We start from the raw sequence: 21,511 nt of genomic DNA on the forward strand, positions 1-21,511 counted from the left end.
AGCCCAGAGGGAGGAAGAAAATGGCATACACCCTAGCAACAATGTACAGAGAGCTAGGGAGAAAAAAAATGCCCAGTGATGTTATCATTTGCCGTTCAGAAACGGATCCTGTAAAGCTGTATATGTGGGTGGAACTCCGCTTTAAAGAGAATGATAGCATGATGAGCATTGCATGCTTGAGTAATTTCATGGACAAGTGCCCAGACCTCCAGTACACTCATTAGGCCTAATTCATAAAGTGCAGCAACCTGCAGCCATCATCCTACATTGCTGTGGCTTTTGGGATTGTGACTGCTCCTAGCACATCCATTATTGCTCTTTACAATGTCAGATGTTATGTTTTGCATTGGGAGAGTTTGGATTTCAATGACTTTTTATGCTTGCTGCTATGTTTATGCTGTTTCCAAGTGCTATGTGTTTAAAGTAATGTGGATCTTCACTGCATGTGAGCATCACAAACCAAAAAACACAATTTAATTAATTTTAATATTCAAAGCAAATTCTCCCATCCCTCCATGTCTCTATGCTTTTTGTTGAAAAATCACTTTGAAAAACACCCCCCAGCATTTTTGGCCATGGCCATCTTGAGTAAGGGCAAATGATTCATGTAGCATTTACTTCCTGGAATCCATCTGCCCTTAGTGCAAGCATGCATGCAGGAGAGTGTGCTTAGCTCAGGAAAACCCTCTTCCCCCTCACAAAGACTCCTGGGATGTATGACATCCTTTGCCTAGGCAAGAAACCAGGAAATAACTTTAAGAACTGTAAAACGAGTTTAAAACAAGTAAAAACTTGCTAATGATAACAGTATGAGAATTGAAAATAATCAGACCAAGTAAAAATTTGTGAAATTGGAGTGCCAGGTCCTTGCATATCTATTGTCAAAAATAATGTTAATGGCATGGGACTTTTGAGGCACAACATTCCTTTTTCTCTTAAAATACATTTTATTCATTTAAACAAAAGGAGAGTAAAGTTCCACTTTAAAGAGGAGGTCTACCCCCCCCCCCCCCCCAAAAAAAAAAAAAAAAATTAAAAGTCAGCAGCCACTGATTTTTACTATATGGACACTTGCCTGTCAAGGGAGCCAGCGATGTCTTTGGATTGGCTTTTGGGTGCAATCTGCGCCATTCCTGGTAAGGGAACCCAGCACTGAAGCCTTTCAGCTTCACAGCCCGTTCCCTACTGCGCATGTGAGAAGCGCGCTGTGCTTTCTTATTGGCCTGGCGGTGGAGGAAGGAGGAGGGGTCCGAACTTCTGTGGCCCCTTCTCCCAGAAGTGGGGAACGGTATCTGTCAAAAAACGTCTGTAAAGTTGTATATGTGGGTGGAACTCGGAGGAGGAGGTGGGTACGCGGAAGTTCCACTTTTAAGTGGAACTCCGCTTTGTTATATTATGATTTTTTATTTTATTTACATAGCTCTGTTCAGTATTCATGCTGTAAATTTAATTGCTTGCATTGTACTGCAAAAAGTCAAACTGTATAAGTTAACATCTATACAATTTTAGGATATTCCTTGTTTTGATTACTTTTTTTTATTTTTTGTATGTTTTGATTAGCATAAACGTTGCTTGCTACCTTTTGTCCTAATTTCCTGTTGTAATGGAAAAATAGTTCAGAATTTAATAACATGGTAACAGTCCAATCTGTCAGTTGTATTGTTTCTGGTTGCTAGATGCTGTGGATTGTTTGTTGTTTGTTCAGGAAGCCCTGCTGATGGACGGGACGATAACATTTTTGTTGAAGTCTATGCCTTTTTATGTATGCTGTGTCTAGCAACTTATGAATGAAATGTTTTATGTCCCAGGCTGACTGAATTCCTCACTCTATTTCAGCTGGTTTGCAAACCAAAGAGCAACCACAGGCAGAACACAACTCGGGAAAATTCAATAAGCTGTTTGTTTAAGGCAGCATGGCATGTTTATGGGTCCTCCCATAGCACACATTACATATAGCAATGACTGCACCTTTCAAGATACTTAAACGCTATGGAAAATGTTTGCAATTCGTTTTTTAGGTGTACAGCAGTTAAGACACATTGATTTAAATTGCATTTTATATACAGTTTTTTTTCATTTATGTATTTATTTTGCTTTACAAATACTTACTAGCAGTCTCCGAAGTTCCCAGCCTGTTTGCTTGTGAAACACGTTCCAATATAACAGGTAGAGGGGAGCCATACTGAGCAATACTTTTAGATTGTAAGCTCTCACAAGCTAGCCCTCCCATTCTACTTGTATTGAGACGTATTATAAATGTACTGTCACCCTTTTTACAAAAGTAATTAAAAATAATAAAGCTCCACAAACCATTGGTGCTATATAAATCTTGTATAATAATATACATGTTAAGTATTTTCATGAAATTTGAAAAATGGAAACACCTCCAAGTGATTTCATTACCTTTTGTGAAATGCATTTGGAATGTAGATCACTCACCATTAAAAGCCTAATCAGGGGCACCCGATCCAATCCACTGCTTTTAAACCATTGTAGTAGATATTGGTTAATTTCAAAGTTTTTTACACAGCCACAGGGTTCAGAAATGTATCCAGTACTTAGATCTTCTTGGTATTTCATAGTGCCCGACGCTCTTCTGGTGTACTAGACAGTTAAGATAATGATTGTGGCAAAGGTAGCTAGATACTGCAGTTTGTTTACTTATTTACTTGTTTACTTTGTTTACCGGCTAATATAATACTAATAGCTGCAGGTATTATAGTTGACAACATAAGTTTATTCGTTGTGATGTCCCCTGCTGGCATGCCTGGAGCTTCCCCCATCCAGTTTCTACATTTCCCCATAGTGGAATATAAGCCTATTCCAAAGTGCAGTTTCCATTACCTGTCATCTGGCCTAAGCAATGTCACATGGGATGCTGATTACCTATAGATATGTGAATAGCATAGTCATGAGAAGTTCAATAGGTGGTTCTGTTGGGGGATATCTGTTAAAAAAAAAAAAAAAATAAATAATAAAAAAGGTATAGATGTAGATTATATTATATTTTATAGTGCCAGCTTATTGTGCTAACCATCTCTGTTCTGCTTGGAATACACGGACATTTACTTTAAAGCTGAACACCAGCCAGGTATAAAAGCTTAAAAGCTTCAGCCGGCTCTAAGACTGAGAACCGAGCAATCAACCACCGATCACTCAGTTTTCAGGGCTCCTTGAGCATTGTCAGTCACCGCTGTCTGCTCTGCCCCCCCTCTTCCTCCCTCACTGGGGGCCTGTGGAGGAGGTGGGCGTGACCGGCTCAGGCTCTCAGCAGCTTGCTGAGTGGCTGAGCCGGTTGATGGTCTAGGCATGTGGACGTATCCTGACTTCAGTGTTGCGATCTTGCCTGAGCCTGGATCGGCTGTGTGAGATCAGCTAATGATGGGCTTCAGCCCGCTGTCTGCTTAACCACTTGCTGACCAGCCGCCGCAGTTGCACTGAGGCAGAATGGCACGGCTGGGCGAAACAATGTTATTTAACATCGCTTTGCCCTGTGGCCACTAGGGGAGGTTGCATGCCTCCCGCTCACCCCCCTGAGCCAATGCCCGGCGGTCAAGATTGCCGCTGACACACGGAGAACTGGAATCTCTGTGTGTGTGTGTGTGTGTGTGTGTGTGTGTGTGTGTGTGTGTGTAAACACAGTTTCTGGTTCTCTGAGGGGAGAACAGACAGATTGTCTGTCTGTCTGTCTGTCTGTCTGTCTGTCTGTCTGTCTGTTCATACTGAGAATTAACAGCGATCTGTCATCTCCTCTGCACAGTCCCCTCGTCCTTCAGTTAGAACACACACTAGGGAACACATTAACCCCTTGATCGCCCCCTAGTTTTACCCCCTCCACTGCCAGTGATGTTTTTACAGTAATCAATGCATTTTTATAGTACTGATCGCCGTATTAATGCCAATGGTCCCAAAAATGTGTCAAAATTGCCTGATGTGTGCGCCATAATTTCGCAGTCCCGATAAAATTTGTAGATCGCCGCCATTACTAGTAAAAAAATAAAAAAATAAAATATATATAAACAAAAAAATTAAATAAAAAAACACAGAGGTGATCAAATGCCACCAAAAGAAAGCTCTATTTGTGGGGAAAAAAACAATGTCAATTTTGTTTGGGTGCAACGTTGCACGACCGCGCAATTGTCAGTTAAAGTGACGCAGTGCCGAATTGCAAAAAGTGCTCTGGTCGGGGAGGGGGTAAAATCTTCTAGGCCTAAATCGGTTAAAACAGCTCACACGTGTGCTGAGTGAACTGCACTCCTATGATCTACAGGATAAGTACAGACAAACAAGCTTTGGCTGTAGGTCTCCTTTAACTTGTAGCAAGAAAACCAATGTGTTTTTATTGATTCTTGATACATATCTTTCCTTTTGGACTAGTAGTATTTATTATTGTCCATTTTTAATGTTGCATGTTATCTTCTTAGGATTACAAAAATTTCAAAGCCTTTGTTTTGAATGAATGGATGTCTTCATTGCTGTTTCCATTAGCAAATTAAAATATTCCTTGATTGCTCCTTGCTGTGTAATTTTCTAGGCTAAAGTGGATTGATACAGCCCATCAGCATTAATTGCTACAAGGCACTGTAGCAGCGTTATCACAGTTTTTTTTTTTTTTTTTTTTTTTTTTTTTTTTTTTTTTTGCAGTCTATCCAAAAAGGTTTAAATTTCATTCATTTGTGAAGAGAGGTGTGTTATCTCAAGACGACAGTAAGGTATAATTTTGGAAATGAAGCCATTCTGAATAAATTACTGTCTGGGTCCCAGCCATATTTCTGTGCTACGGTCATTGACCTGAAACACTATTGATCTGGTTGATTTTCAAAGTCATCATTCACTGACTGAAACAAGGCAATCCCTCTTTGTGGAATTCTCATTCTCGCTTCAAGATTTATATTTTATAAACTGCACACTCAGCCTTTTTTGATTATGTTGTGCTGAAAAACAAATGTAAACTAATATCGCTGCTAGAAAAATAAAGTAAAAATTTGAGATGGTTAATTGTCATTTTGTGTACCCAAAACCATTGCAGGGTGTTGGGTTAAAGCCAAGAGGCTTTGTTTTTATATATTCATGAAAGAACTGAGTTGTTTTATTCTTATTTTTCAATCTCTGAAATTGTGAATAGTGAAATTGCAGGGCAGTGGTCTGCCTACTTTTACATGCAATGCTATTTTAATGTGACTCTTGATATATTGAAAGAAGGACTTTAGTCTACACCAAAGCTTATGTTTCTAATAACTGGATGGCTTAATTCTGTTAATATAACATAAAAAAAAAAAAAAAATATATATGTATATATATATATATATATATATATTTTTTTTTATTATAATTTATTTAATTTTTTTTAATTCTGAGAAACCTCTAGATGATACCTGCTTGGTCACTGTGGGTACCAACTTCATTTTTGTTGTTTATTTTTTTAGCAGACCTAGTAAGCTTTGGGGCCTAAGGAGTTTATTACTTTTTTTTTTTTTTTTTTTCTTTTTTCCCAAACACTTTAAACCGGTAAGGTAGATTCCATGTAATCCAGTACAATGACATTCAGTGACCCACCATCATATAGACAACATGCAGGTAAGCAAGATGATGATTTGTACACATGCTCAACTATGATCTACCTGATATAAACATTCCATTTCCCCTGGAAAATTGGGAATAACTGTCCAACTATGCACCGTAAGTAAACGGGTATTACCTTGACCGAAGCTCATTCCTCAAGAGCTCTTCCCTCCTCAGAGTAAACAAATCTGTTCCAGAGCATCCAATTCTTGGAGTAGCTGCTGATGCCATGTAGTAAGGATCAAGTCCTCCGTTTTTATTTATTTCTTCCACTTTGAGGAGCCAGTGTTTAATGGTTGGTGGTTGCAGATGTTTCCAAGTAAGGGGAATACACGATTTAGCGGCATCAAGGATATGGCGTACCACAGAGTGTTTTTGTACATTTTAGCAGAGATAGTAGAGGCATGGAGAAGAAAGAAGGCTGGACCATCTGTGGCGATCTACGCCATGTCCAGCCCCTCCCCCGTCACCTCCCTGCTTTCTTCTAGGAGACACACAGGTCCCAGAAGACAGCATGGACCACACACAATGCGCAGGGTGACTTGCGCAGGGGCAGTAGGGAACCAGGCTGAGAAGCCGCCAGGCTTTACTTCCTGATTCCCCTACTTAAAGTGGTGTTGCCACCAAAAAAAAAAAAGTTGCTTAAAATTCTTAAAAAAAAAAAAAAAAAAAATAATTGGCAAAAAAAAATTTTTTTTACTCACCTCTAAATACCTGTTGCTAGGCAGTCCCTCGTAGTCTGCCTTCTTCCTTGCCCGGGCTGGTGACATCACTTCCCCTCGCGCCGCACATTCACCTGGGACCTGTCACGTGTTTCCCGGTTGACTGTACGGCGTATCACGGTGCCCTGCGCCGCTCACGCATGTGCAGTGGGTGCCCGGCTGTGAAGCCACAGCCAGGTGCCCACAGTACGCATGACGGCGCCGCGAGCGGAGCGGGGAACGAGGGGGGGCTTCGTTCCCTCGCATCGCTGGACCCTGGGACAGGTAAGTGTCCGATTATTAAAAGTCAGCAGCTGCAGTATTTGTAGCTGCTGACTTTTATATATATATATATATATATATTTTTTTTAGGGGGTACCCCACTTTAAGATGCCAGCGCATCCACCCGGAGCTGAGGCATGGGTCGGCTTCAGGTGAGGACATCGCAGGCGCCTTGGACAGGTAAGTGTCCTTATTTTAAAAGTCAGCAGCTGCAATATTTTTAGCTGCTGACTTTTTTTCTTCTTCCTCTTCTTTTTTTTATTTTATTTTTTTAAAGCAGAACTCCGCTTTAAGGCTGGCCACTCGTTCTTTAAAACTTGTGAAACTTGTATTCTTCCATAATCCGAGTAGCATTGACCAGCTAATTAACATTCACATGTACATTAGGATTCCATTCATACTGCTAATGCTTATAAAGCACCTGACAGTTTAGGCAACTTTGTGTCCTAATGTACCCATCAATTCCTAGCAAATTAGTAGTCTAGACTTTATTTTTTATTATTAACAATGAGGCTGTGATACTATCTGTGGTTGAATGGCATGCCTAAATGCGTGAATAAAAGTCCAGGATGTCTATTATCCATTTATCTTTGCTGTCAAATTTCAGTCTCATTGCCAGGAATGTCCATATTTAGCGTTATACATTTCCCCACATGTGCTTCATTATAGAACTGGTTGCCTAATATTATCTAGATCAGGGGTCTCCAGTTTACTGCCCTACAGACTTTAGGGGGGACCAGATTGTGGCCAACAGGAGTAGAAAATACCACATCTTTAGTGGGAGGAATAATGCCCCATCATTGGTCTCAGTGGAAGGGTGCCCATCGTTATTAGTAGGAGGAAAATTTCTCCATTGTTGGTGTCAGTGGCAAGAATTATGCCCCCATTGTTGGTGTTAGTAAGAGGAATAGTGCCTCAAGGGCCCGATAAAAGCAAACAAACGGCCGCATTCTGTAAGTACTGGCTTAGATTAGCCTTTTTCAACCAGAGTGCCTTGATAAAATTCCTAAAAATGTAAACACAAACTATATACAGGCCAGCAGGTGGATGAAGCCTTTTAGTTACACAAAGCCACAGGTTTTCATCATGTACCATTATGACTTTCTAGAAACTGGCATCCTGACATCCTCCTTATAAACTGATAACATCATTGGTTGTCTGTTGACTCCACAGCATCGTTGTTTGACCCTCCTCTGCCCCTCTCCTCCCTCAGCACTGGGGTCACATTTTTTAATGGAGATAAATTTGAGGGAGAAGAGAAACGGGAATACTAGACAGTACCAGTGTTCAAAAGTGTATCTGCTTTGGAAGAATAAATCGCCTCCAAAATTGGACGTCTTACCTATGAATGTTGCTGCATTATGTAAAACTATTAGAATCATTTTTAAAATTTTAGAATAGGGTGCCTCAAGACTGTCCATAATTTTAAAGAGTGCCTTAACTGAAAAAAGGTTGATAAACACAGGTCTAGATCACACATCCTACACTCCGTGAATAATGGACAAGCTTTCTTCCTTCACAAGTGTAAGCCTAGCGGCATAAATGGTTTCTTGAACCAGGTCCCAAACAGAATGTAATTTTATAATCCTGCTCTGTAGAGTAACACACTATTGAGACCAGTTGTTGTTTTTAGTTTGTTCTGCCTGTGCAGGGAAGGGCAACATGTGCTAGGATAAAACCTCTGCCATGGATACCACTGCTGTTTATAGAGACAGTAGAATTGGCACAGAGCAGAAATCAATATATGTGAAAGGCATTCTGATCTACCAGTTGTTTTCTCAGGTTGCTTCCTCTGTGGAGCTCAAGAAACCTGCCTAGTATAGGATATGTACTCTTTGCTCTTGTATGTATGTGAGGTACATACTTATTCACAAAGTACCAACAAGTACATCATGTAAAGAAATTTACATTTTCACAGATTCAGCTTTATAGTCCATATATACAGACCCTTTCTGTGCACCATTATTTAATATATTTTAATTAGATGTAGCTTGTATGATGTTCCACTGTTTTACTTTCAGGGAATTTTGCAGTGAAAATGCATATACGTTCATTCCTTGTGATTGGGGAAAAAACAAAGCAAATTCCTAATGATTTTTTTTTTTCCATTGTTGTAAAATACCTAATTTGACCATTAGATGGGGATAAGTATTATAGGAATGTCCTATAATACTTATCCCCATCTAGTGGTCAAATGCAGCTATGCAATTTAAAATGCACCCTTTGTGTTGTCAGTGAAGTTCCTTTTAAAGTGGCAATTCACCCAAAAGTGGAACTGCCACTTATTTGCTTCCACCCCTCTCCTCCAGTGGCACTTCCAGAGACGGCACCATGCCTCGAAAGTTCAGCCCTCCTCCTGCTTCCTCCACCGCCGGGCCAATTAGAAAGCGCAGCGCACTTTGTGCATTCGCAGTAGGGAACAGTGAAGCCGTTTCCCTTAATGGCGATGGTGGCGGCAGCTGATCTGAAGATCAGTTGGGGTGCTGACATCGTGAGGTCCCCGGACAGGCAAGTGTCCATATATTAAAAGTCAGCTGCAGTATTTGTAGCTGCTGAAGTTTACATTTTTTTTTTTTTTTTTCCCAGGTTGGAACACCTTTTTTATTTTTTGCAGTCACTGATTAAAAAAAAAAACACAAAAAACACCTGTGTCCTTGTCAATGCTTCATATGGATTCAAACCTACCCAACTTGCAATAAACACATAATTCAAAGTAATTCTATGCAGAACTGCCAAACCCTTCCCCTGCCTGTAACCATGTGGACTTTTCAGAGTAGAGATGTCTTGTACTATGGTTTCTGCACTTTGTTGACGGATTTGGAAAATAAGCAGCATGTCCCCATTCTACCATCTGTTAAATCAATACAGATGGGCAGCTTTCTGTATATTGAGGTCTAAACAGCTTCAGAGCCCTTGCTATAAGTTGACTGAAATCTGGCTTGCTTTAAAAAAAAGTACATTATATGTCACTTCTTATTACTGAGGAAGCAGCGTGGAATGTTAAAGTAAATTTGTAAAGGCACGTGTGTGTGTGTGTGTGTGTGTGTGTGCGTGTGTGTGTTTTTTTTTTTTTTTTATTAATTTTTTTTAAATAACAAACATGTTATATTTACCTCCTCTGTGCAGTTGGTTTTGCACAGAGAAGCCTGGGTCCCTCTTTGCTGCTCCTGGCCCCTTCCTCCTTGAGTGCCCCTCAGCCAGCAGCTTGCTACAGGGAGCACCCGAGCCAAGACACGGAGCCCTGACCTGACCCTGCCCCCTCTCTCCCTTCATTGGCTCCCACAGCTGTCAAAGTCAGTCAGCCAATGGCGCAGCTGCTGTCTCAGCCAATCAGGAGGATTGTCCTGGATGGCTGAGGGGATCGTGGACATTGCTGGAGAGAGAAGGGGCTCAGGTAGGTAATTAGGGGGGTGCTGGGGGGCTGCTACACACAGGTTTTTTTTTTTCTTAATGCCTAGAATGCATTAGGATAAAAAAATAAAAACCTTCTGCCTTTACAACTCCTTTAAATGCAAAACATCCAACTTGAATACCACTATACTGACAATATTCAACCAACATGTAAATCATGAGAAGGGACTTGGTAGGCAATATCAAGTATTGTACAAATCATTCAGCTGATAAAATATAAAATCCAAAATGTATTATTGCCATGTTACAATATAGCTGCAATGCATACTCCTAAAAGAAATCTTTCCTCAGGGAGAGGATATTGACATAGGATACAAAAACATATGGATGTGGAACTTTGAATTCTGCTATGACATCACACCAAGTTAGTACAACAGTACAGGTACTGTGGGGTCCCACGTTGGCAGAATGGATCATCCACATGTGATCCATTATTTGCAGGAAACCCCGCTGAGTCTCCCACAGGAAATCATTGTCGGTCTGAAATGCACATGTGAATGAGGCCTTTGGTATGGAGGCTTGTGTGCATGCATGACCCAAATGACAAACAATCATTTTTATGAATGAGCATTGTGTAAATGGCCAAATCGGGTAAAGGTTCTTTTATATCTGTAGGTACCTTTTTTTTAAGTAGGTTGGAGGAGATACATCTTTGGTGGGGAGAGAGTGGCGTTTAGCTTAGGAGGGCTTCTGGGTAGGTTAACATTAGTTTAGAGAAAACCAAGCACTGCTTATACTTGCCTTTCCTTGGCTTCCCATGTGCTCCATTTACCCACAGGGGTAAGGAGAAGGAGAAGAAGTGGAAGTTTGAATCACCTGTCTTGATTGAAGCTCAGACAGTGCAGGCTTTTCAGTGAACCAATTGCTTTGTCTTGTCAAATCACAGGTTCATCTGAAGTTGGATTTTTTTCAAGTATTTAAAAAAAAAAAAAAAAATCTAGACTGGCTTATTTGATCCAAATACTTAGGGGATGATTCATTCTGCAAAATGTTTCAGGACTGACTGTGTCCTCTAGGACCACACCTGAGCCACGTCACCCTTGAGTTTGTGTTTGTATAGCAGTTAGTAGTTAACCCATTCTGTCCACATAATATGTCCCATAAGTAGAAGAGAGATTTTTATGATCGTTATCTGGGTAAGACTTTATCAGTAGTATATGACACTGTGCAACCAAAGTTTATGTTGGGCATTAAATGAAAGCACACACAATTATATTGTGTTAGTTGCAGTTCATCTGTTTGGGGCTTATTCATATAGGCATCAAAAATGGCAGCATACAGTGTATAGTGTTTTATGCATCTCTACGCAGCAGTATAGATGGCGATGGGCCCATTCACACACCCACAGAATAATGCTGTATTGTGTTTAGTGGTGTTTAACTGCCAGAACAAAGCTGTGTTTGGTGCCATATTTTGGTCTTCTATTACGCTGTGTGCATGTACAATTTTGTGATCATGTTTACAGGCCTATAGCATACATGGACAGTATAAGCCACTGCAGCTGCTCAGGGCCAACATGTAAATATGTACAATGTGTAGCAGCAGCGCTACATGCTGCTGAAATACGTGATTTAATGTTTACTTGTTGGTCCAGATGGGTCATTCAGAGCTGACATGTAAACATCAAAAGTGTGGTAATCAGCAGCAGTGCTGCTACTCATTGTTTATATTTTCCCAATACGTCTTTCAGGAAAGCATGAGAGATCATGGCTCCTCCCACCAGGCGACAGGAAACCCTCCCCCCCCCCCCCCCCCCAACAAATCTTTAAATGGAGGACTCTTCCCACTCCTCAGTTTCTGTGTTTCCTCTATCTTGGCAGGAACACCTTGGTGGAGCTGAGATCTCCCAGGGCACTCCTGGGTGACAAAAGGCTCCTTTTTTACCTCCTTTTTATCCATATTCCAAGTCAGGATTGACTGACGTTCAGAATCCTTCTCAAGATATTGAGCTTCCTATGTTCTGTTCCAATCCAACAGGAGGGAAAGAAAAAATAATTTCATACGTTGGATGTAAGAAGGATAATTTAGAATTATCTTGATTTTACCAAGGACTTTAGATGTTCAGATTTCTTATCTGTCTTATATGCTGGTAGCCAGGCAGGCAAGCAACCAGAGGATCCATTGCCAGATGGGGTTAAGAATGACAATTTCAGAAGCTTATGTCCTTAGTGGTCAGGATACGTGTACACTCCACTAGAGCTCTCGCAGCGAGCAGGGCAGAAAGAGCTGGTGCCACTCCCGAACAAATTTTATAAGGCGGATACATGATTACACTTTTTTGTCTGCCACTAAAGATTTAGATCTCTTGACAGCAAAGGATCATGCCTTTGGGGGAGGGGGCAGTCTTGTGCTGTCTGTGTCTATAGACGCAGGCAGTGTGGATTGTTAGCGATCCTACAGGTGTGCCCCCACAGCAAGCAGCTTGCTATGGGGGCACACTCGGAAGAGGAGGAGCCAGGAACGCCAGAAGAGGTTTGGGGATGCTTTGTGAAATTCCATTGCAAATAACATATCAGTATAATGTGTTATTTGTAGAAAAAAAAATAATAATAGATAAATAAAAATTAACAGGATCACTTCCCGTCAGCTGTATGCAAATATGTTGCCTCACGGCTGGTGGGCTTTAACGTCGAGTGGCCACATATATGCTGCGCTGTGTAAACAAATTAACGTGCCAAGAGCAAACTCCCTGTGTTCTCCCAGCACGGTAACCGACGGGTACTGGAAAGCTCCGATGCATACTTGTGATCAGGAGCTTTCCGATCATGTGGCTGCTGTAACAGGCATTCACAGCGGTCACATGATTAGAATGTAAGCTCAGCTCTAAGGAAGGCTTTGAAAAGCTGTACACTCATTTAGGGCTGCAACTAACGATTATTTTCATAATCGTTTAGTTGGCCAATTTTATTGTTTCAATTAATTGGTTAATAACCTTAAAAGTGTGGTGTACAATTTAGTTAAAGTTTAAAAAAAATGGGATATGTACTATTAAAGGTTGAATCTGGTAAATATCAGACTTGGATCTGTTTTTATTTAAAGAAAAGAAAAAGACTGTTTTGCAGATTTTCAAACAGAACTGTAATATATTATATGCTGGCCATACAAAAACAATTCAAGTCATTTTAAGAACGTTCGTTCGCTTTTGGAATCACTGGTGAGGTCAAATCGAGGTTTGTTTTCAAACACAGTGACAGGAAAATTTTGAAATAATAGAAAACTTCTTGGTCAAGGGAATTTTCAGACAGTGTATGCGGTTTTTGTTCAGAAATTGCATTCCTTTTAAAACAGAATGTTAAAAGCAAGTAAAAATTTCAAACAACATTCTTTCATTCAGCGAATGTACAAAGATTTTTTCATATGAATATTCTCATCTGAAAATTGATCTGTGTGGCCAGCATAAGGCTCGGTACATACCTATGCAGTTTGCTTATGATCTTTCTACAGCGCTTTTGCTGTACGTTAAGTACAGTATAGAGTGTCCCAATAGTAAGGTAAAGAAAACTTCTACCCTTTTAGAACCACTCACTTTCTGCCCAGGACTACGTGTCCCATGAGGCATTGCTCCTCAGACATTCGTAAGTTCTCAGGCACTTAATGACATGTATGGATGATGTACTGAGCTGTATATGTGTTGTACTGTATTTCCTGATACGTAAACAAATGCATTCTGTATGCAGGCTAACTAATCTGCTGACTTATTCATCGATTATGAAATTAATCGATTACTGTTTTCATAATCAATTAGTTGTTTCAACCCTACTTTATTTGTAGAAGTAGATCAATCTTTTAGGACATTAGCCCTTAGTGCTCAGTCTTCACACTTTGATTTACATTGCATGGGACACTTGCCTTCACTAATACTGATTTGAAGCATTGCACCTCATTTTAATCCTGCCTATTCTGCAGTTCTCCACTTTTGAGCAAAGCTACCCTTCTGTGACGCTAAAACAGATGTGATTTCAAGTGTATGGCAAGAATGCAGACATGTGAAACCCTGCCACTTTACAGTCCAGCCTCTTTTCTTCAAACTCATGGTGGAGGCACTTTGACAGCATGAACAGGAGATGTCTGAACTTGTCACCTCTCTGTGTAACTTGGCTTTGCCTCTCAGACTTGTATGTTATTTCTTGGTGCGGGGATAAGAGCTTCCAGTGCCCAGTAATCTAACTACTCTGCTTTTATAAGCTGATTTACAGTAAGTGTCAGCTTAAAGTGTTTATTACCACAACATTTCCTATTCCTGATATGTGTCTGTTGCATTAACTGTTGTACCCCCCCCCCCCCCCCGGTCTAGGGTCAAAAGATGCCAGGTCAAGCCTCTTGCCCATCCAGGTGGACGTCATGACAGCCTCCTGGAATGGCGGCTGATGACTGATCACTGTTCCCGCCTGCTGCCGATACTTTGTGACTGCTGTAACCAATCTCAACAGGTCACATGACAGTTGTAAACAATGTATGACTTTCTTTCAAGCCATCCATTGTGTACAGTTGTGTTGCTAGCTGTGATTGGTCACAGTGATCACGGTCCATCTGAGCCATGTGATCAGCTGTGGCCAATCACAGCTAATCACAACAAAACAAACTGAATCGATTTAATTCTGTAAAATGCTTGCATCTAGCAGTGAAATTCATTACTATATGCAAACATGTCTAAAAAAATAAAAAAATAAAAATACTGATCATTTCCAGAGTAGTACAATGTTACTATGATAACATTATATTGCTCTGGTCAAAATGTGTTAAAGGGAAAAAAAAAAAAAATATATATATATATATATATATATATATATATATATATATATATATATATATATATATATATATATATATATAATTCCTTTTGGACTGTCTACTTTCCTTTAAAAAAAAAAAAAAAAAGAGTTACGATAATTACTATGATAGATAACATTATATTGCTCTGGTCAAAATGTGTTAAAGGAAAAAATCGTAACTACCCTGACATTTTTTAAATCTTGTCCATACATAAGGATTGATTGATTTTCAAATACATACCATAGTTTGTGTACTCTAACTTTTCTACAGATCAAATAATATACACTGATTTGGGTTATTTTCACCAAAAGAAATGTAGCAGAATATAGTTTGGCCCAAATTCATGAAGAAAGTATTATTTATTTGCAAAATTTTATAACGGAAACAAAGAAAAGTGTGTTTTTGTTTTTTTTTTTTGTTTTTTTATTTTGAGGTCTTTATTTAGCTAAAAAGAGTGGTTATTTAAATGCCACCAAAAGAAAGCTCTATTTGTATGAACAAAATGATAAAAATTTTGTTTGGGTACAGTGCTGCATGACTGTGCAATTGTCATTCAAAGTGCAACAACGCTGAAAGATGAAAATTGGCCTGGGCTGGAAGATGTTCTCTTTTGCATTGCTTCCTTTGTGTGAAATACCTAGTGATCCTGCCAGCCGTCCTGCATTCCTATTGCAAACTGACCATGCTAGGTGAGATGAGAGCACCTCTATCTGTGTGGTCCATTCTCTGCCTGTCCTTTTTAAGGGCAAAGGCTTGTGCTGACATGCCAACCTACCCCTATTAAAAAAAAAAAAGAGGTTTATATCTATAGACATATTTTTATTTTTTTTTCCTTGTGATGCCGTACCCAAGTAAAATTTGTCATTTTTATTTTTTACTTCAAATAGATCTTTCTTTTGGTGCCATTTGATCAGCCTCTGCATTTTTTTTTTTTTTTGCACTATAAACAAAAAAAGAAAAAAGACCAACAATTGAAAAAAAAAACAATTTTTTACTTTCTGCTATTAAAAATCTGCATTAAAAAAAAAAAAACTAAAAAAAAAAATGTTTTCTTAAATGTAGGCCAATATGTATTCCGCTACATGTTTTTGGTAAAAAAAAACTATGGCATATATACTGGAATTTTTTTCTTCTTATACTAGTAATGGTGGCGATCAGTGCTATATTGTGGGGGACAATTGCATACTAACTGACACTTTGCGGGAGCCGGTGACACTAATACAGTGATCAGTGTTAAAATATGCACTGTCTCTGTGCTAATGACACTGGCTACGAAGGAGTTAAACATCTAGGGCGATCCAAGGGTTAAATGTGTGCCTAGCCAGCGTTTGTGTTTACTGTGTGTGCTCCTTTTGTTAGGAGAAGAGATGGATTCATCAGTGTTGCCTTGTCAGTGCAGCCCCATCAGTGCCCATCAGTGAAGGAGAAAACCATATTTAAAAGTTTTTTTTTGTAACGGTAACAAAAAATGTTGTTTTTTTTTTTTTTTTTTTTTATATTTGGCAGCAAAAAAAAAAAATCCCACAGGCGATCAAATGCTACCAAAAGAAAGCTCTATTTGTGGGAACAAAATGATACAAATTTAGTTTGGGTTTAGTATAGCATGACCGTGCAATTGTCATTCAAAGTGCGACAGTGCTGAAAATTGGTCTGGGCAGGAAGGTGTATAAGTGCCCGGTGTTGAAGTAGTTAAATAGCTGCCAGCCCAGGCTCACTGCATCTGGTGTGAACGGGCCCTTAACGTTTAACTCCAAACATGGTAGCTGTCTTATCTGATGAAGGATTTGTAATTCTGTTCATCCCATCCTGAGATCTATGGCTTTATCTGCAGATATAAAACACAGCCAGCCTGGTGACTTTTTTTTATCCATTAGAATTTGGTAATTTCCCTGTCCTAGCCTGAGATTTGGCAGTAAATGAGCAACATCAGGCTGATAGTCTGAGGTCATCTTTCTGCTCCCTCTGGCTGGCAGCTTTTTCCTTTTCAGCACCAGAATTGCATTTTGCATTCTCTTTTATTCTATTTTATTCTTTGACTTTACTGAGCAAAAGTTCTATTATTATAGCAGATAATATAACATGTAAGTGGTTGCCTGGGATAAAGTAACGTTAGGAGATTATATAAAAAAATTACATTTTAAGATATTCTTCAGAGCAATTAAGAAGCCATTACTATTTGTATTTATACTGCATGTTCTTGTGTTATGTGTGTCATTGTGAGCCAGTCATTATTTGTGGCCCTTTCATCATGGATATTTGGTGCTACAGGGCTGCTATATTAATTCCTTTATCTATGTAAGCGTTACTTGACATATGTCAAATTAGAGGGAAGCTGAAGGCCGTGTACAGTATGTTCTAGTGCAGTATCCTAGCGTGCTTCTTGAAAAAGCAAGGCAGCAATAAATCTTTTTCTCTATTAATTTGTCATCACACACCAGGTGACAAAGCCACCAACTTCCTTACCCTTATCTATTCATTTCACACCCCCCCCCCCTTTTTGGGCCCCAGTAGCTTGCTTTCATTTGATTTGGTTTGCCTAAATATGGCATGCTAAATTTACCTGTCTGATATTAAATTCATCAAGAAAAGGATTACTGGAAATAATCCTGAAAATTGTTTTCCAGCCTTTGTGAGGCAGGAACTATTTAGAATGGCTGGTGGTGCGGTGAGAATTATGGACTAATGTAGATTACCACTTGTCTCTTAAAGATCGTCTGTACTTGACCTTCGCTAAGCTTGTAATACAATTTTATCTATTATTATTATTATTTATTATTTTGAATTCCTATAGCACACTTCTCCTTAGGGACTCAAAAGCACATATCAAATTTTGAACTGAGGCAGATAGCGGGCGAGGCAGTCATCCTGGGTAAGCTCAGTGGAATATCATACTAAGGCCCCTTTCACACTGGGGCGGTGGGTCAGTTGGCGGTAAAACGCTGTCGTATTTGTGAGGATATTTGGCCGCTAGTGGGGAGCTTTTAACCCAAAAAAGGGTTAAAACCACTCACAAAGCGTTGCTGCAGTAGCGCTTTGCCAGCGGTATAGCCACACTTACCCATTGATTTCAATGGGCAGGAGCGGTGGAGGAGTGGTATACACACCACTCCTTTACCGCTCTGCTAGCAGCATCTTTAGGACTTTTTTTTACCGTCCTCCCAGCGCACCGCTCCAGTGTGAAAGCCCTCAGGCTTTCACACGGGAGTGAATGGAGTGGCTCTTCCAGGGTGCTTTGCAGGCGCTATATTTAGTGCTGTAGCGCCTGCAAAGCACCCCAGTGTGAAAGGGGTCTAAGACTAGTCCCAGACGAGAGCCAACTAACCTAGCAGCATGTCTTTGGAGTGTTGGAGGAAACTCGTGCAAGAATAGGGAGAACATGAAAACTTGATGCAGCTAGGGTCTCCGCTGGGATTCTAAGCGGCCCACAGTGGCTTAGTGGCTATTCAGTCAATATTTAAAGGGGATAGTTGCTCGCTACTATGTAGTATAATGGTCAGTTATATAAAGGTGCAAACAGCTAGAAGTGCTGCACCTGTCACTAAATAATGCTCATACATGAAATGACAATATTAAAAAGAAAAATGTGACAGCGCTGCATCAAAATAATTCATGAATGTAGATAATACCAATAGTAGTAATCCTGTGCATAACGTGATATGCTGAAAATAAACAAAAAACAAGCAACAAAGTCCAAAATAAAGTGGAAATCTCCCGTTGACACACGAAGAGGTGCAGAGTATTTCTTTACTCCACACAGCCTCTACATGAAAAAGTGCTCCCACCACTACATACAGTAGTCACTCACCTCCTTGCAAGACCCTGAAGAGGGTCAAACACACCTTGCACAATGTGCAATAATCCTTCCAAAGACAACTCCACTGCTCCTTGCTGATTTTTTAAATGTAAGCCTTCTTCATAAATCTAGAGAATGATATAGGACTGATAGAGATTCCTCCCACTCCTCGCATTGATTGGAATGCGCACCAGTGAATACAGTGAAGTTTTCCCTTGTCATGCGATTCTGTGCGACTCAAGCCGCCTCAGAAGTGGCACTAGTGTGAATCGGGCCTTAAGCTGAACTTAAGTTCCCTTTGTGTGGGGCCCCCACAACATTGCAAGGGCTAACTGTTCATTTATGCCTAGAGTACCAGTAAAAAGGTCTTATCTGCTCCCACAGCCTTCCTCCACACTATAAGACCAGCCTTTGCAGGTTCTTCTCTAAGACTCTCTGGTGGTCACAGGTAGAAAAAAAAAATTGCCTTTTAATAGAGAAGAGTTTAGCTCTGGATTCTGGGGACGTGATGGATAAGGTAAGTAAAATTCCTTTTTTCTGATGTCCGGGGCAAAAACCCAGAACTTGGCTTCAAGTACCAATATGGGAGACAGATCTTTGAATCCAGCAACTGTTGCCTTTCACTGGAGATAGCCCTTACATCTTCATCATATACTTTTTTTAAAAGCTCTGCCGTTCGAAATGAGAAAAAAAAAATATATAAATGTTTAGGCTAAAGCACGAATATGACTGCATTGCTCACAAAGTACACACATCTATTCAAATTGGCCCCTGACTCCCTAAAGGCGCTCATATTCTTTTCTACCACACTGATATACACAATAGGACCATTTTGGTTGGAAAGCAACTTGCCATGCACACAGCGTCCCTGCTTTTATCTGAGTCCAAAGCGCTGAGCAGTAGAGCAACAGTGTTATTATTATTATTATATGGGATATTTGCTTAAAGTGTATCTAAACCCAAGAAAAAAAAAGAGTAGAGTTGTGCTCATAAGTTTACATACCCTTTCAGAATTTATGATTTCTTGGCCATTTTTCAGAGAATATAAATAACACAAAAACATTTCTTTCACTCGTTAGTGTTTGGCTCAACTGTGTTTACTCCTTTTTAAAATCATAATCGCAACAGAAACTACCCAAATGACCCTGATAAAAAGTTTACATACCCTGATGATTTTGGCATGTGCCCAACTTAAATGAACAGGGATCCAAATTTGATCCCTGACAATACCAGGCACTGTGTCTGGTATGAATCTTTAGGGGGACCTCCATGTCAAATTTAAAAAAAGAAAAACCAGCATGGTTTCCCCCTCCAAGAGCATACCTGGTATGGATTTTCAGGGGAACCCCCATGCCAAAATAAAATCCATACCAGACCCTTATCCGAGCACACAGCCCAGCAGGTCAGGAAAGGGGGTGGGGACGAGCAAGCCCTGCACCCCCCAAAGCACCTTGCCCCATGTTGATGAGACAAGGGCCTCTTCCCAACAACCCTTGCCATTGGTTGCCCTGGCCCCCTCCACCCTATGTGAATGGGTAGGAGTACAATGTACCCCATACTCAATCACCTAAAATAAAGTGTCAAAATACATTACACATGTTTTTAAAGTAATTTTATTAAGTTAGCTCCATCGTCTCTTCCGATCTGCTAAGGCCCCAAAGCCCCCCCCCCCATGTTTAGGGCATGTGGCCTGGTACGGTTCGGGGGGGGGGGGGGCTCGCTCGTCCCCACCCCCTTTCCTGACCTGCCAGGCTGCGTGCTCGGGTAAGGCTCTGGTATGGATTTGGTGGGGTCTCCCACGCCTTAAAATCCATACAAGACCGAAGGGCCTGTTGTGCTCTTGTTTTTGTTTTTTTTCTTAATTTGGAGTGGAGTTCCCCTTCAAGATCATCAGAGCACAAGTTTGATCAGTCAAGACTTCGATTCGAATTCAGTGATATTCAGTGTGCTGAAGTAGGATCAAAGTCGGACCAAAGTAGTGCAGGGAGCATTTTCAAAGTCAGACCGACTTGTCTTGGACCAGTTAAGATGGCTCCCATAGGGAACCATTGATTTTTCACATGTCATGCAACATGAGCTCCCAATGTCGAAGTGTTTTTTGTACCAATGTGAACCCGGCCTAAAAGGTCAATGAGTTTCTGGACTCCTGACAGGCCCCTGCATCTTTCATCCAGTGCCGCACTGACATTTCTGGATTCTGAGTCATGGGAAAAGCAAAAGAATTGTCAAAGGATCTGCAGGAAAAGATAATTGCACTGTATAAAATAGGAGATGGATATCCAAGGAATTGAGAATGCCGATCAGCAGTGTTAAAACTCTAATCAAGAAGTGGAAAATGAGGGGTTTTGTTGAAACCAAACCATAACCAACTAAAATTTCAGCCACAAATGCCAGGAAAATTGTTTGGGATACAAAGAAAAACCCACAAATAACTTCAGGTGAAATACAGGACTCTCTGAAAACATGTGGTGTGGCTGTTTCAAGATGCACAATAAGGGGGCACTTGAAGAAAGATGGGCTGCATGGTCTAGTCGCCAGAAGAAAGCGATTACTTCGCAAATGCCACAAAGTATCCCACTTACAATATGCCAAACAGCACAGAGGCCTTCACACCTTCTGGTACAAAGTCATTCAAGTGATGAGACCAAAATGAAACTTTTTGGCCACAACCATAAAAACTACATTTGAAGAGTCAACAAGGCCTATGATGAAAGGTACAGAGGGGGATCACTGATGTTTTGATGATGTGCACGCTACAAAGGCACACAAAATTTGGTCAAAAATGTTGGTAAGATGAATGCAGTATGTTATCAAAAAATACTGAAGGAACATTTGCATTCATCAGCCAGGAAGCTGCGCATGGGACATACTTGGACTTTCCAACATGACAATGATCCAAAACACAAGGCGACCTGTTATTGGCTACCTGGCATTGGCTACAGCAGAATAAAGTGAAGTTTCTGGCGTGGCCATCTCAGTCTCCTGACCT

At 40.4% G+C, this 21,511-nt stretch overlaps 1 protein-coding gene across 3 annotated transcripts in view; it reads left to right on the forward strand.

Moving 5' to 3' along the window:
* HYCC2 (hyccin PI4KA lipid kinase complex subunit 2) overlaps positions 1 to 21,511 on the forward strand; it is a 216,346-nt gene that overhangs the window by 6,223 nt on the left and 188,612 nt on the right. The window lies entirely within an intron of this gene.

This window comes from Lithobates pipiens, unplaced genomic scaffold (genome assembly GCF_037356315.1).
Source record: "Lithobates pipiens isolate NorthernLeopardFrog02 unplaced genomic scaffold, aLitPip1_a1.2 Scaffold_22, whole genome shotgun sequence".
NCBI classification, from domain to species: Eukaryota; Metazoa; Chordata; class Amphibia; order Anura; family Ranidae; genus Lithobates; species Lithobates pipiens.